The following is a 17,525-nucleotide window of genomic DNA, read 5'->3' as shown; positions in this document are numbered from 1 at the left end:
GAAAGGGGACGTTTAGAGACTTGATCTCCATTTTCCATTCCTGGGACATGGAGCAAACAGATCAGAAGTTTTCTCTTTGCACATCATCTGCTCACCTTGAAGCAACAGATAAATGGGCATTCGGGTTGCTTATTCTGAGAAGTCATTGCAAAAACATATAACTGCATGATAGAATGGATATAGACCTAGACTTCTGGGTTTGAATAGTTCTACGAACTTGGGTAAGTGATTTCACCTCTTCAAATTACCATGATGGTTAGATGAGTTAATATTTATAAAACACTTATAATACCAGGTATACATGCAAGTGTTTGAGTAAAAGTCTCATCTAGGAAATTGCACACAAGGCTTTTTTCAGCTAATAACCTAGTACTGGAATCTCTTAAGAGTGATGCTGTCAATGCAGCCATTAAAATGGCAGGACAAGAGTTCCCATTGTGGCGCAGCAGAAACGAATCCGACTGGTATCCATGAGGATGCAGGTTTGATCCCTGGCCTCGCTCAGTGGGTTAAGGATCCAGCATTGTTGTGAGCTGTGGTGTAGATGCGACCCTAAAAAGAAAAAGAAAAAGGCAGGACATTCCCTTTCCTGTTTTAAGGGCTACATGATTCTTCTTTAGACCCAGGGTCTAGTCTTGTATGGCTGGGGGAATTGGAAACAACTGTTAGATTGTGTTTCTCTTCTCTCCTATACCCAACTTCTAGTCCATCAAAAGGGAACCTCCATAAAGCCAAAAAAAAAAAATCATTCACATGCAATTATGCTACCAAAGCCAAAAATCACTCACACGCAATTATGCTACCAAAGCCAAAAATCATGAGAAGACGAGGGTACAAATGCAGGTTGCTGGAAGTGTGTTTGAAATTAAGAGATCAGCAACTTTAAAAATTTAGTGTGTATATATATATATATATATAGTGTGTGTATATATATATAGACTCCTATATCTAAACTTTATGGTTACTGCAAACCAAACATTTACAATAGATACACAAATAAGAAAAAAAAATTAAAAATGAGATATTGGCAACAGTAAATATTCTAATATACCGTGAACCTAAGCTAGTTGAAAGGGACCAAGATATTGGCCTAAAATCCAGTAGGGCTGATAACCTCCTCCTTATTTCAGCAGCTGACCCAGTGGAACTTGGGCCTTAAACTAGAGCTAGCAACCAAGACCTTCTTGGAGGCTACTTAAAATGCTGTGTTAGCGCCTTGGCGCTAAGGCTCCAGAGAGCTTTGCTTATACATTCTCTTTGTTTTGACCTTGAACCTTTAAACATCAGGACCTATAACTGAGGCCTGTTTTTAGCTAAGACCTGCTTGCCAAATGGCACGCAATTGATTTGACTTACCCCAATAAATTCTGTGCAGTTTTTAAGACGCTGGACCAAGTGACGTCTTAATTTAGGCATCTTGCTGCTTGCCATCGACTTTCAGAGCCTCAGGTTGGTAGGGCGCCACGAGGGATCTGGCCCCATGCCATGTGCACTGGGATTTATACTTCGGAACTTCTCTACAGAGGGAGAAGTATAATTAAATAATAAACGAAGGAGGTGAAGATTTCCAAGCCCAATGGCAGAAGTTAAAAAGAAACCTACTTCTCCTTTCCAGAAACTTTTTGGAAGCTCCCCAAGTTGATACTGCAGCTTCCTCCAGGGAAGCTGGCTTCCCAGAACAAGGAAACCCCGCTTTGGATGGGCTGCATGTAGCAGTCTCTTTTACTGGTATCTCCCTAGTAAAAAAAAAAAAAGACTTCTAATCTCGCTTGGTAAAAACCCCAGCGTGTGTGTGCTTAATAGATAACAAAGGAGGGTGTGTGTGTGTGTGTGTGCGTGTCAGACTAACATGCATGTGTCAAATCATGCAGTCTCAGGAGGGCCGCGTACCCCCACACACGGTTTCTTCGGAGCTGCTGATGTTGGGCTGGAGGCAGACCCCAGGATCTTAGGCAACTGTCATTAAGCAGGAAAACAAGGCGAACGACCTTGAGAATGTGTGACGGGCTCTGCAAGATCGAGGGCCTTGCCTACAAAAACTTCACCCAAACGGTCACTGGTGGTGAAATTTTCATTGCACAAATGGAATGTGACATTTTTCAGAGTTAATGATGATTGAACAAGTTGAAAGTGAAAGGCAGACCTTCTCCAGCCGGGGAGGCTGGCCGTTTGATCATCCCGTGGCGAAATGAACTTGCCGTTCGACCACAAGCAATAAAAGGAAGTTGTCTTTGGTTTCTCAGCTGGAGGACAAATGAGAACCAGGTGCAGGCAGATTTTTAGACAAATGACATTACTAATTGACTTTTCTCCACTTCCCCAAGGGTGGGTTTATTCAGAATGAGCGTTGCTTCTCGATATGTTTCCCTCGAGATGAACAGGAATCTTTTTAGTAAATCAGCAAAACCTGCCTGTTTGCGTTAAGCATTAGGAGTTGTGTTACTTTATTTCTCATTTCCACTCTTTTAATTGCTTTAATCATTACTTTATTTACCAGTTGGATCTGCCTTCTCATTAGAGCAAGAAAATTCCATAACATTTCATTTCAAAATCGATGTGCTAATAACAACTCCCATTGCAAGAGGAAGCGGTTGAAAAAGTCACTTATAAATTTTATTTGTCAGCATCCAGACATCACATGGCCGGAATTGCTTTTAACACTGCAGACTCCCATTCTTTAGTCAACTCTCGGGCCTTCATTCAGCGTAAGCCTTCATCTTCCTCAATACTGCTGATCCGAACACACTTCCCCTTCCTGTCCTTTCTTGCCCTCTCTGCAGCCAGCAGTTGGGCGTTCATCTTTAAAAGGTCAGGAACACAGAGGAGTTCCCGTTGCAGCGCAGTGGTTAACGAATCCAACTAGGAACCATGAGGTTGAGGGTTCGGTCCCTGCCCTCGCTCAGTGGGTTAACGATCCGGCATTGCCGTGAGCTGTGGTGTAGATTGCAGACGCGGCTAGGATCCCGCGTTGCTGTGGCCCTGGTGTAGGCCGGTGGCTACAGCTCCGATTGGACGCCTAGCCTGGGAACCTCCATATGCCACAGGAAGCGTCCCAAGAAATGGCAAAAAAAAAAAAAAAAAATCAGGAACACAGAGCCTCTACATAAAGGAGTTCCTCCCTCTCCCTGCAAAAGGGTGTTTCTACTCAAAAGAGCCAAATCAATCAGCTGGTTTTTATTAGCATCTCCAAACCAGGCATCACCTCTCCACTTACCATGGGCCATGTGAGTGGTGTGGCTCAATTTCTCCAAGCAGCAGTGTGGATGCAGGTGAGCCACAGGTGCTCCTTGATCTCTTGGGTCTCTATAAGGCTCGAATTCTTGTGCCCCCCAAAAATATACCTCCTACACTTAAAGTGACATTGGATGGTCAGTAAGCTGCCTTTGTGGATCTACTTACGTAACTGTCTTGCTACTTACTTTCCTACCTACCTGCTTGGCCAGACTCAGTCTTTTAATCTTTTAAGTTCATTGCCAATGTTAAACCCTAAATCTTTTCATAGGGCTAAGTAAGCCAGAATAACGAGAGCTAATTTCAACCCAAGAGAGCGCCATTGCAATCATCTGGTTTATGCAGTTGTGGGTGAATTTCCCCCATTGTCCAGCTAATATAAATCCCCTAAGATCTGTGCCTACCTGGGTAAGGCTTAAAAGGAAAGCGTTGAAACTGTCCACAGCAAATGGAAGCACAGATGTCCCCCACATACATTTCATACCCGCACAGCTAGCCTTTCTCTCCTGAGGGCTGCATCCTTTTTGTTGACGATGGGAAAATGTCCTTAGGGGCAATTTGTCAGATGAATTCGCCCCCAAGAACATTGACCTGGTAGAACGCAGGAAATAGACATCCACTAACCAAAAAAGGAATCATTGAATGACCAGCCTGGGTGGTTTTATGGTCTCCTTCTTGCTCACTTCATTTCCTCATTTCTCTCGTAAGTTGAACTGGAATACCATTCTTTTATAAGGGTGAAATCCAGCACACTAGGAAAAATATCACAGTTTCCCAAAATGTGTGCCTTGACTTCAGCCCGTGGCCGTGATTGCATATCTGATTGAGCAGTTTGCCAAGGAAGCTCAGCCTACGATGTGCAAATAGCATGCTTGTAACATCAGTTTCCAGGGGTGGGAGTATCTGCCAGTGGGCTTTCCTAAGACGTGTATCAGTAACACCCACCCTTGCCCGGGAAACTCATGAAGTAATAGACCAGCACAACAATGTCGTGATTAAAATGAACAGCCAGGAAATGGTGGAAACCTTCAGGAAAGGCTTCCTAGGATCGGATCTTCCTCCAATCAGGGCGACACGGGGGTTTTTCACAGACGGGGTGATGAGGTTTCCGTATTCCTGTTTCCTTTACACAGACCCAAGCTGTTTGATAAGAACTGTAAAAACAATTTAAAAGCTGTTCCCCGTGAGTCAGAGGTTGATCTAAATTGCAACTGAGAATGTTTTCATGCATACTAGCTCCTCAAAATAATGCCATGGAAAGCGAGGGAGACAAGGATTACATCTTTCGTTTTTCCCCAGAGTTTTTATTTATGGTTTTTTTTAAGTCACTGGAGGAAAATGGTTTTAAGTATGCCCTGGATGTAGAATCATCTCTGGCTACACAACAGCGAGCAGAGTTGAAGTGCTATGAAGAAATGACCTCGTACCTTGACGCTTTGCTATTTAATAGATTTAGGATCTCACTGAAACCCTCCTAGTATGTTTCTGTCAGACTTAGGTGGGGACATTGCTCAATTCGCTGTAATGGGTTTGGTTTGCTTTTGATTTTTTTTTTTTTTTGTCTTTTTAGGGCCACACCCACGACATATGGATGTTCCAGACTAGGGGGCCAATCGGAGCCGTAGCTGCTGGTCCACACCACAGCCACAGCAACGCAGGATCCGAGCCGCATCTGTGACCTACACCGCTACTCATAGCAACACCAGATCCTTAACCCATTGAGCAAGGCCAGGGATCCAACCTGCATCCTCATGGATGCTAGTCGGATTAGTTAACCACTGAGTCACGACAGGAACTCATAGTTTTGATTTTTAATGAATTCTGTTAAGTAAAAAAGGTGAGCTTTTGGTTTCAGAGTATTCCTTTTCATCAGCAAATCCTGTAGCATTGGAGTAGTTAGGAAATGACACCACAGGGGATACAAACTGATTTGAGAAGCTTCCTAGGCACAAGGACCACCTACCTCCTCAAAGGAAGGTGGGCAAGCTGCCCTCTTCATTCCAACCCATGAGCGCAGCCCAGGGAGCAGGATGGCTGGGTCATAATCACAGCACGGGATAGGTGATCTCGAAGCCTCTGTTCATTAAATGAACAGACGAGTGGAGAGCCTCCCCTTGCCTAATTGCAAACCGTATATCATATTTGGGGCTGGTGATAGCAAACCAAAGAAAATGACCCTTTGCCCTTCCAGACAGCCACCGCTGGACAGGGGCTTCGATAATACAAACTAGCACCACTGCTTTGAGCCACACAACACATGCGATGATGCTGACCAGTCCTGGCTCCCATTCAGTCATCAGTCCTCAATCAGGGTCTCAGCAATGGCAGGTGGCAGGAGCCTTGTACCACTCGTAACCAGTGAGGAGAACACGTGTGCTTCAGGGCTTTGCAGGGGAGACCAGTCCAGAGTTAGAGAAGGGCAGTTGGGAGTGGGGAAGATTCGGGCCCAGCTAGCATTTGTCAAGCTTTTAGGCACCCAAGTACAGGGCAAGCAAAGGCTTCCCCAGAGTCTTGGGGTCAAAAGATCGTCTCACCCTTTTGGTGGATGAAGACTTAGATTTACGGTGGTTTTGTGAGGTCGGGATCCCGCGGGGAGGAAGGAAGTTCTCAGGCACGGCGATCAGGCCTGGTTCTCCTCCTCCGAGCTGAGTGCTGGAGGACGATGGGAGGAGAAGCCACACGCAGCGTCCACACAGCGGGATAGGGGAGGGATTTGCTGGAATCCTCCAGGAGGTCCCACTTCCCACCCTCCCTCCATCCACTGAGCACAGGTTCTCAGCCCCAGGCTGATCAGACCCTGCCTCTCCAGCTCTGCCTGCCAGAGGCAGCTCCTCCACCCACTGCAGGCCAGGCTAAGACCCCTCAAGGCACAAAGGAAAGGTGAAGTAGCAGGGAAGCATGCTGAGAGACCTTGGGGCTGCTTTCTGGAGAACACAACAAAGGCCCTCCCATGATCTGTGCCTGTGACTTTTCCTCGCAGAGCTTAACATCACAACCGTGGCGCCAGTTCTGGAGCCATGGACAGCCAGCTGGCCACCCACCACCTCAGTGAGAGCCTGAACAAGTCATCTCTCCCTTGACCCATCAGCTTCCTCACCAGGGAAACAGAGCAGAACCTGCAACCTGGCGAGCTCATTCGTGTACACACGTGTGCTTATTGAATTAAGGCTTTTAAAAAATTTGAATGCCTTCAGGTGGGACACAGGAGCTTCAGTCCCACCTCCCACCCCGCCACCCGCTCCCCCATGGGCACCTTGCCTGTTACTTACACCCACCCAGTTCTCTTCACCCTCCGGCATTAGGTGCCCACGGCTGACATTTGAGATTCCAGAACTGGGTGATGCCTCCCACCTTAAAGAGTTCTCTAATGCTGAGTGATTTCTTTCTACCGACATCCTTCTTCCAGGGTAGTACAGACTGAACCTCACGACCTCCCTCCTATGGTCCCCGCGTCATCAGTGAGCCCAAATGACTAGTTAAAAATCACAGGATAAAGGAACTCAGGGACAGGATAGCAGCCTGGCCAGGGGTGAGACGTACCCTGCCCTGCAGCATGCTATAGTGTTAGCCACACACTCCCTTGACCTCCGATAAGGTTGCTGAGGAAGCCACCAGCCTCCGTGTGGACTGGTGTCCCCACCCTTCGTCCAGCAGTTGACATGACTCGCCTGAGGATCGCCAGCAAATCCCTGATCCTGCGGTTGTGCAGTCTTAGATTTTTCTCTTGGTTCAGGTGGCTCATTTGGCAGTAGCTTCGTTACTTAAAGCTTAGTTCCAAAGAAGCTGTTTTAAGGTATCTATTAAATTCACAGCTTGCTTCATTAAAAAGTACTTCATTAAAAAAGCAAGCCAACCGAAGTGTTCACATGGCCGTGCCGGATGGAAGGGGGCTCACTGCCTGGTGCCTGGGTTTTGAGCCCATCCCCTGTTGGGAAAGGACTGATTTAGAGGGGAAATCCTGATCCGTGCCTACAAAGAATTACGTGACCGGTTGTCATATTTTAAATTATATTGATACTTGCTGTACACTTGGGTTGAAATACAAATTAGAATTTGCCTTTTTCAAGAGGACCTGTCTCCATCCTGGGAGCAGCCCGCTACCTCTCCTCACCCAAGGACCTCCAGGAGCAGAGACACAAAGATGCAGAACACCAAGAACTGTTTTACACAACTTTTAAATGTGAACCATTCTGTGTTTTAACACATAAGAGGGCAAAGAATAATATGTCAACAGGTGTGTATCCAGCACCCAGAATTAACAACTGTTGCTTTTGTGAGCAGCATACCTTTCAAAGGAACAGTCCCTTGTGGGGCCGGGAGAAAATGTCCCTTGTCGTCACTAATTCATCCTCAGGTAGTCTCAAAGCAGGAGAAACTTCAGCCAGGTTCTCCTTAAGCACATCTGGGCCCAGAACCAGAAGTCAACACCATGAGACAGAGCATCCTGAACGGATCCGGTCCCTTAGAGCCAGCTCCCAGTGTGTGAATACAGTACAGGTGGTGCTGGCCCCTCAGGGGTCCACTTCTTTGAAAGGCAGACAATTCAAACTTATTATACGGGGGTTCCCGGGGCGGTGGGGTGAAGGGGAAGCACGGGAGAGCTTTATAAGGGGGAGACTGATTAAGGAACACTGAAATGTCATTCTGCACTGAAATGACTGCAGTCCTGCCAGAGCAACAGGGCACCGTTAAGCCCACAGCAGCAGCCCCGTGCAGGCAGAAGCACTGGCTTGACCAGAAGGGAGAGCTCAATCGTGTTACGGCCTGGTGCAGATTTTAGCCGGAATTACAGGATGTGCAGAAAACGCCCCGCTGAGGCTTTGGCCTGTCCTCCTCTTGCCTTTTCAGTTTTCTGTGTCAACTCCTGACACGTGACTCCAGAGAAAGGGTATACATGTTTAAACACATAGCGGTGTGAAATATTGGGAGCAGGGCATGATTACGGTTCAGGGCTGCCTCATGGGCAATTATATTCAAATGAGCAGCATGGAGAAGTAGCTTCAGTTAGGCAGTGGGACCTCACTGATCATTTATTCATGAGTAACACCCTGCTTTGCCCATTTGTGCTAAGAACTGGGTTTTCTGGCATAGGCACGGATGCTGACATGACACTCCAATCCAGGGGCTCTCATCAGTTTCACTTGTGAGTCCATCCATGTCTGTCCTTCAGATGTTCATGCCCCAGAGTTTCTTCTTCTTCAAGTCTTCAGCCATTTCCTAGGCAAAAGGGAAATGTCACGTACCATGCCCTTTACATAATCATCATATTTCAATGTCTTGATAAGCCCGCAGCAGCTATTATCCCATTTTGTAAATAAGGAAGCTGAGACTCGGAGATGTTGTCACTTTTCAGGGATCTGAAAGACAGGGCTAGTAAGTGAGGAAGGCAAAAGGATCAGGTCCCTCTGGCTGCATAGTCCATGCCCTTTCCACCATACCTGGCTGCTTCTTCTGGTTCCAAAGTACTTTCCTGCCCTTGCACATTGACACACATGTGCGCAAGCACACACACAACTGAGGGCTCCTCGACCAACAGCCAGCCTTTCTAAGGGACTGGATGTACTTCAGAAGGGGGAGAATGACAAGAATGATGATTAAAGCCCTGATTGCATCTTGGCATTGACTTCATCTATTAGTGCAGAGCTATTAGCAGACAGGGAGAGATGAACGGGCAGAACAGAGAGGATTTTTAGGGCACTGAACTTATTCTGTGTGATACCACAGTGGCGGCTGTGTGTAATTATATATTTGTCCAAACCCAAAGAATGTACGCCAAGATTGCACCCCATGTAAACTATGGACTTTGAGGGATGATGTGTCGATGTAGGTTCCATTCTTGGGGGGGTGTTGATGATGGGGGGCTGTATATGCATGTGGGGAGGCAGAGGGTATATGAGACTCCATACTTTCCACTCAGTTTTGCTGTGAATCTAAAACTGCTCTAGCAGTTCCTGTCATGGCGCAGCAGAAACAAATCCAACTAGGAATGATGAGGTTGCGGGTTCAATCCCTGGCCTTGCTCAGTAGGTTAAGGATCCGGCGTTGCTGGGACCTGTGCTGTAGGTCGCAGATGCAGCTCGGATCCCACCTTGCTGTGGCTGTGGTGTAGGCCAGCGACTACAGCTCCAACTGGACTCCATATGCCACAGGTGCGGCCCTCAGAAGACAAAAAGCCAAAAAAAAAAAAAACTTCCCTAAACAATGCAGTGCATTAAAAAACAACAACAACAAAAATGAGCTGTGGCAGGTTGAGTGTTGAGTTCATGGAACAGCATTTCTTCCCGGTGCCTATGATACTCTGGGAAACAAAGCTCTTTGGTACCCACCCTATTAGGAGCCAGAAAAGTCATTCTTGGCTTCCAGGGGGCTTTACACATCCCTTCTTTCTTCCTTTCATCTAGTTGCTCTCTGTGTGCATCTGAACCTTCATTTCAGGGTGTTGTTATGTCACCTGTGTCTTCAGAGACCGTTAAGGGAGAGATGCTATTGGAAAGCCTGCTGAACTCAAAGTGAACAGGTTGTGAAGGTTAACCAGTCCCAATACGGTTGTACCCAAAAAGGACGCCTGTCTCAATAATTCAGATTGGTGCCACTGGTTTTGCAACTCATGAAGGAAAACACTGTTTTTTCTCTTGAATTATTTACATCCTTGCCTCAGTTCTCCGCTTCCCTTTCTTGACAGGTGCAGCAGATTTAGGGAAAGATGAGAAAGACCACGTCGGGTCTTGTCACTTTGTGCTCCCCCTCCACTGTTCACGAAACATATTCTCCCGCATGGCGCTCATCACCGCCTGCCTGCTAGTCATGAAGGGACGGGGACCCTGCGAGATTGTCAGGGATAAAACTTTCTTTGCCATCCGTTATGACAGAGCTAGAGGGACAGGCTTACGCTGTGTGGGAAATCTGAGAGGGACGTTATGTTTGTGTGTGTGTCCAACATGAGAGGGAACACGCTGCTTCCGGAGCTTTTAGTTTAGAATACTGAAAACCAGGCTTAACTCTTAGGTGTGCCACTTATGAAAATGTGTACAAGATCCGTGAGGACCGAGGTCAGATTAAAAGGAGAAAATGAAATATTTTCTACTCATTATTTTATTGCCCCTTCCCCTCCAGCGATGCTCTTCAAGACAGAAAGTTGGCATAAATGGTGATGTTCAAAATCTTTTAAGGATCTAAGGAAAAAATGCCTAATGTAGTGTATGCGAAATGCTGCTGGCAGGCAAGAACAGCGGGAACGTTGTAAAATAGAATTTATAGGCATTAAGGAGTTATATCTGTGTGGCATCAATAAAAGCAGGAATCAGGAGATGAGGAGAAGATATTCACCAGCCTAGAAAATTATGCAGCCCCTCCTAACATCTGCCTCCTTCCAAAGGTGAGCTTTTTGCATGAAAGCTGGGAGATGATGGGAGAGAGGCAGGAGAGATGAAAGTAACAAAATGGCTCTGAGATGTTTCTAAACACTGGCTCATCTGCCTAAAAGCTATGACTTTAATGTGGAAACCCAAAAGTCATTCGTTCATCAAAATCTACACATTTTCGGCTGTTCATAAGACGTACCTGCCAGATTTGTACATCTGAAGAATAATCCTGTTAGATGAAGGTGTGGCAAGGTGGAAGGAAATACCTACAGATCAGACTTCCCGCAGAGGAGAGATTCTTTGGGGAAATCTACAGGATGCTTCAAATTATTTTTAACAAGGGCATTTCCAGTCTCAGATTTTTTTGCTTTTTTTTTTTTAGGGCCACACCCACAGCATATGGAGGTTCCCAGGCTAGGGGTTGAATCAGAGCTATAGCTGCCGGCCTACACCACAGCCACAGCAACGCGGGATCCAAGCCGCAGCTGCGACCTACGCCACAGCTCATGGCAGTACCGGATCCTTAACCCACTGAGCGAGGCCAGAGATCGAACCCACACCCCTGTGGATACTGGTTGGGTTCATTCCTACTGAGCCACGACAGGAACGCCTCAGATTTTTTAAACACTTTTATTCAGTTACGATTCATATACCATGGAGTTTGTGGATGTGAAGTGTACAATGCAGTGACACTTCGCGTGTTCACAGAATTGTGTCAACATCACCATAGTGAATTTTAGGATATTCTCATCACCCTAAAAAGAAACGTCACACTCAAGCCTTCACTCTCCAATTCTCATGTCCCCACCCCTGTGCCCTCCCCCAGTCCTAGGCGACCAAGATCTACTCTCTATCTCTACGGATCTGCCTGTTCTGGGACATTTCCTATAAACAGAGTCCTGCCACATGCGGTCCCTTTGTGACTGGTTCCCTTCACGTAGCATATTCGCAAGGTCCCGTCTCAGACTGGAGACTGAGGGACCACTCGAGCTACAAATGGATGTGTGCCTCCCGGTTGGAGCAAAGCTTTCCCACAGAAAACGTACCTTAACTTTCCTTGCTTTCATTTTATCTTTGCCGCCTTCTCTCAATCTGAGTTATCATAATACACTACTCTCCCTGCCATTTACTGAGCCCTGACCCTGTGCCAGGATTCTGGGCACTTCTGTGTTCTGTTTATATGTACAACCTTCTCCATTTTAGAAAAGAGGAAACTAGCCCCAAGATGTAGATGGTTTGTTCCCCTCTTTAAAATTTGCCTTTTCCTTATCACAATTTATGTGAGGAAATCCCGTTATTTTTTTACCCTTTTATTGTGCAGAAATCATTTGTGCATTGATTTTCTTACGTCGTCTGAATTTTAACCATCTTTGTCCAGTAAACGTCCTTTGTTTCTTTATGCTCTTTAATTTGGGTGCTTTCATGCTTCTGCTGCCCTAAAACTAGGCAATTAATTTTTTAAATACCACATTTTGTACCCTGGGGTGATTAAAAAAAAAAAAAAACAAACATGGTCTAAGGAGAAATTATGGATTCTCAGAAGACAATCAGATCCTATATTCTTAAATTCATCAAAGCTTAGAAAGTTGGACTAGACCAAAGAATGTCTTAAGACAGTTTAGAAAAATGCTCTGGCACAGTGCTGCTTCTCCTCAGAGATTTTTGAGAATCTGATCAAAGCCTGATCAGATTCTCTCCTCTGAAATGCACAGACACTCAGTGTTCAAAGGAAGTCACACAGGGGTCATAGGTTTTCTGAAGCCCTACACCGAGGGTCAGAGGCTTCTACCCTAGAAGATAGTTACATAAACTACAAGGGAGCATGTAGATTTTCCAAAAGTGGCTCTTGCACCCTTAAAATGCCTTAGGCAGGAAAACAAGGAAACCTCAACATTTCATTGCAAAGTCCTTCTTCTGTGAGGAGGCCACATTGCAATTCTGTGGTTGTCACCACGGTGGATTTTGCACATATACAGGACTAAGCTACTTATTAACTTGGGTTCTCCTATGGTTGGCTTGGCTCTGCTATGGGACACATGTCTCGGGATCACTCAAGCTAAAAATGCATGTGTGCCTCCCTTTTGGAGCAAAGCTTTCCCACAGATAGCAGCTGTGTTCCTGCATCTGGTCTTCTGCTTGCCGTCCTGTAAATGCCAGTCCCTGACGTCATGACCCCTCTCATTGAGTGTTGCCTCTAGCCCTTAAGAATGTCTTCCCTGGAGTTCCCTTGTGGGGCAGTGGGTTAAGGATCTGGCACTGTCCCTGCAGTGGCTTGGTTCACTGCTGTGGCGCAGACTCAGTCCCTGGCCCAGGAACTTGCAAGTGCTGAGGATGCAGCCAAAGGAGAAAAGAAAAAAAAAAAAAGTTTTCCCTGAAGCCGTCTCCGGGAAACTTGTAACAAAATGGTCTACAAACACTGAACATAATCAAAAGTCATAATGCCAACAAAATGGAAACTATTGCCTTCCCCTCATAACACCCGGTAGTCTGGAAATCTGGGCACCATACCTAATGAAGGATATCTGTAAAGTCTAGGAGAAAAATAAAAACAGGTGGCTGGGGTGGCCTGGACACAAAGAGGGAGACGTGGTCATCTAGATGTGCAGAGGCTAAGGGGAGGCATGTCTGAAATCCTAAAAATCACAGCTCATGGCACAATCCAAATTACTCAAATGCTGGTGGGATCCCTGTGAAATATGAGGGTGGGAGTTTCAGACAAACGCAAAGAGGTTCCACCAAATACTGCAACTCCTGACCATAAGCCATTGCCTCAAGTGAAGCCTTGAGAGGTTCCAGATCCATTCATTGCCAGCATGTGTCTAATGTCAGCAAGGTCAGACAGGCCCTAAATGTTGGGGGAATTTTTTTGGCTGCAAAACACGGGACTCTAAGCCCAGTAAATCTAAAAGCTCCCCTGTTTTCCATCTAGCAGAAAGTTCCTTTTCCTCAGGTTTCCCCATTCTTGCTTAGCTTGGGTATCTATGGCCCTGGTGAGAATGTCTCTTCTCTTCGCTATTTTACACCTGCTTCAAATGTCATTGCAAGCCCCCCACTGCACTCTGCTTGGAGAGTTTCACACTCACATTCTTACGTCCTCTGAGGGACGCGGATTTTTAAGTGTGGTCCCGTGTAGAGGACCTGGATGTAAATTTTATTCCTTCTTCTCTATTCCTTTAGACACCCCCAGTTCTCAAAATAGGGATGCATTGTCTTTATTCATGGTATTCATCATCTTTTCATCTTTTGCCCAGCATTCCAACTTGGGCTCTCACTTGGTACCCTGTCCTGGCACCTGTTACCCTGTGATCCTGGCTTTCTGCTGGAAGTAATTACTCAAAGCTTCAGAAACCTTGGCTTCAATTTCAGGCCAGCAAAAGGGGTGTCAGATGCCAGCAACTTTACCAGTTGGAGGGCCAAGGGTCCCATGAGAGCCAAAAGAAAGCAAAGCTTAGGGGACTGGGAGCTGCTATGGATGTCCTACTTCTGTAGGACTACATGGTATGAATCCATTGTCTCCCAGAGTTAGCATTTTTGTTTTCGGCATGCTGCATTTTATCGGTTTCTTCTAGAAATTTCTGTTTTCTTGCTCTCCATCCTCTTGTGGTTGTTTACCTCATCATCTTATATTTCTGGCTTTGCACTGATCCCATATGCCACGTAATTCTGCAGTATCTTCTCCTATTTCAGATAAGCCATCTCCCTTTGGCTGTGATCACTTCTACACGGTGATGATCTAAAATAATTAGAGCAAAGTGATTCCCATTTTGCTTATGTCTGAAATTGCAAGTGAGTATATAAAATTATTTTGCCATCTAATCCTGCTGTGCTGCTCATCTTATCTTTGGAAAATTTCAAACCACTAATGTGAGTGTATGCGGCATTTGTTTAAATAATGTCGAAGCCAAATTAGAATGTCCCAGCCATAAATATGGTATTTATGGAGCATTATAGCCCATTAATTGGCTTCTTGGCCTGAGTCCTCCAGGGAGCGGCACAAATCTCCAGGGTGTCCTTGAATATGACATATGCTTCAGCCAGATCAGAGCTGTGAACGCCACAGCAACTGCCAAGCCCGTGCCTATGGCAAAAGGTACTTAACTGGATTTGATCAGAAGAGTCAGGGGGAGTGACATCCGATATATATGTATATATTTCAGCCAGACTCATCTCATTGTATCCTCTGGTGGAGAAGGATTTGTATATTTCCTCGGCTCATATTTATCACGCATAAATGAAATGTTTTAGGAAATGGGGATATAACTGAAGAGTCAAGAAGAACGCTGTGTACCAATAGAGTTTACCCGCTAGGAAGAAAGAATAAGCAAGTAAATCAGTTAAAAGTGTATTTCTGAGAGTGATGACTATTATGAAGGAAGAAATACGCGCCTGTGGTAAAAAGTGACTAGGGGGAGACCACAGGGTGGATTAGTCGGAGGTGTTTGGAAGGCCTCTCTGAAGACGTGAACAGAGGCATGACCGATGAGAAAGACCCAGCTGTGGGAAGAGCAGCAGGCAGGAGGAACAGCCACTGCAAAGGCTCTGAAACAGGAAGAAACACTGCCAAAGAATATTGTTTGGGGGTCAAAGAGCTAGATTTTTTTTTTTTTTTTTAGCTTTTTAAGGCCACACCCACAGCATATGGAGGTTCCCAGGCTAGGGGTCCAATCGGAGCTACAGCTGCCAGCCTACACCACAGCTCACCACAAGGATAGATCCTTAACCCACTGAGCGAGGTTAGGGATCAAACCTGCACCCTCATGGTTCCTAGTTGGATTCATTTCCTCTGTGCCACGACGGGAAGTCCAGCAAAGAGCTAGATTTCAAGATGCTTCAACTTTTCTGTTGTGGATTCCTCAGCAGTCTTTTGACGCCTATGGATCTGCTTCTCACAGTCATGTCTTTTAAGTACGTAAGATAAAATACATAGGAATGCAAAGAAAATCAACTCTTATAATACAGCTATCAAAATATTTAAGACAAAGTTGTGACATAAAATCCAAGTGCTGCTTTAATACAGATTGTAGCAGATCTAATAACGAATTATGAAGCAGCAATTTGAAAGATATCTGCAACATTTGCAGTGTGATGTGAAATACCTGTGATTTCTCTATGTGACAAAGTCACAGGTACCGCTCATACCACGAAGATTTTCTACATAATGAAATACTAAATTTCAATTACAGGCTGTGAAAAGAAAGGGGTGGGGTGTTTATTCCCATCCTAAAATCACAGATCCCACGAATCTTATCCTTGGACCCCTTGGGGTCTGTGGAGGCCAGGATACAAACACCCGGGTTCCATCGTGCAGGCCTGGTGGGCCATGGCGAGGTGTTAGACTAAGTGTGATGGGAGCCCCCAGGGAATTTGAGCCAAGAGGAAAGGTGTGCTCTTGCTGGGTTTTGGGTTTTTTGTTTTTTGTTTTTTTGCCATTTTTCATTTTATTTATTTATTTATTTATTTATCTTTTTAGGGCCACACCCACGGCATATGGATGTTCCCAGGCTAGGGGTCAAATCAGAGCTATGGCTGCCGGCTCATACCACAGCCATGGCAACGCCAGATCCAAGCCGCATCTGCAACCTACACCACAGCTCACAGCAATGCTGGATCCTTAACCCACCAAGCGAGGCCAGGGATCAAACCTGCGTCCTCGTGGACATTAGTTTACCACTGAGCCAGGATGGGAACTCCTGATCTTGCTCTTTCACATGGAGAAACTGGATCCCTGGATCACAGGAGTCAAAGAGTAAGGAGACTACGACGTGGTTCAGATGAAAGATGAGGGTGCCCTGGAAGAGAGTGGCCCCAGAGGAAGCAGTGTGAACAGGTGCAAGGTGTGTTCCAGAGCTTGCAGAACCTGCCAATGGACAGGACATCAGAGACAGGCAGAATAAGGATGGTGCAGAGCTTGCTTACAAGAGCCTCTGGTTCTGGCATTGCCACGGACTTGTGCGGGACCACCTGGGAGAGGGATGGGTTTGGGGGAGAGTCGGGGCAGTGGCGATGAGTCCCTTGTTCCGCTGAGGACCTGGTGAAGTCTCAGGTGTTTACTACACACGTGGAGAGAGCCCTGGTGGCCGGTGGGACGCACGAGCCTGGAGCTCAGAGAAGAGTTGGGCTAAAAGATGATATATGGACTCTTCCATTGAACCTGGTGCTTTGAACAAAAGTGGGACTTGAAGCCAACTAGAGCAGGTCCTTCGCCCCTCCCCTCAAAGCTCACTCCTTTGCAGGAGGACACCCCCCCCCTCATTTTTCACTCCCCCAGAGGAGTGACAGAACCTGATAAAGGTCACACAGTGAAAGGAGGAACCAAAAGGGGGCACCTAGAGGCAGTGTCCATCTCCTGCTCCCAAGGCCGTGTTTTCTCCCTGCTCAGGGCTCCTTCGCCGACCTGATCCATTATGGGAGCAAACAGAAATGAGGACCAAGGCTTTATGTGGTGCAAAAGCAAGCTGAAGCAAAGCGTTGAAAGACCTGGCAGTTTCAAACACTGGCTCCTCCACCATGTAACCTTGAATGAGTCACTTAACCTCACTGAGGCTTAATATCCTAATTCAGGATAGGAATACTAACACCACCTGGTGTTATTCAACTCAGTTAAAAAAAAAAAAAAATCTGGCACACAATAGGTCCTGAGTACATATTTTTGGTTTAACTCAAGTTGTATACATTTTATTTATTTATTTATTTTTTCTCTTTTTGCTATTTCTTGGGCCGCTTCCGCGGCATATGGAGGTTCCCAGGCTAAGGGTCCAATCGGAGCTGTAGCCACCGGCCTACGCCAGAGCCACAGCAACGCGGGATCCGAGCCGTGTCTGCAACCTACACCACAGCTCACGGCAACGCCGGATCGTTAACCCGCTGAGCAAGGGCAGGGACTGAACCCGCAACCTCATGGTTCCTAGTCGGATTCGTTAACCACTGCACCAC

General features: G+C 46.2%; 1 protein-coding gene across 1 annotated transcript in view; it reads left to right on the top strand.

The window, feature by feature from the left end:
• Positions 1-17,525, top strand: part of MARCHF3 (membrane associated ring-CH-type finger 3) — a 140,483-nt gene that overhangs the window by 108,000 nt on the left and 14,958 nt on the right. The gene's annotated exons all lie outside the window — the stretch shown is intronic.

This window comes from Phacochoerus africanus, chromosome 4 (assembly GCF_016906955.1).
Source record: "Phacochoerus africanus isolate WHEZ1 chromosome 4, ROS_Pafr_v1, whole genome shotgun sequence".
Classification (NCBI taxonomy): domain Eukaryota; kingdom Metazoa; phylum Chordata; class Mammalia; order Artiodactyla; family Suidae; genus Phacochoerus; species Phacochoerus africanus.
This window is presented reverse-complemented; position numbering and strand designations above follow the sequence as displayed.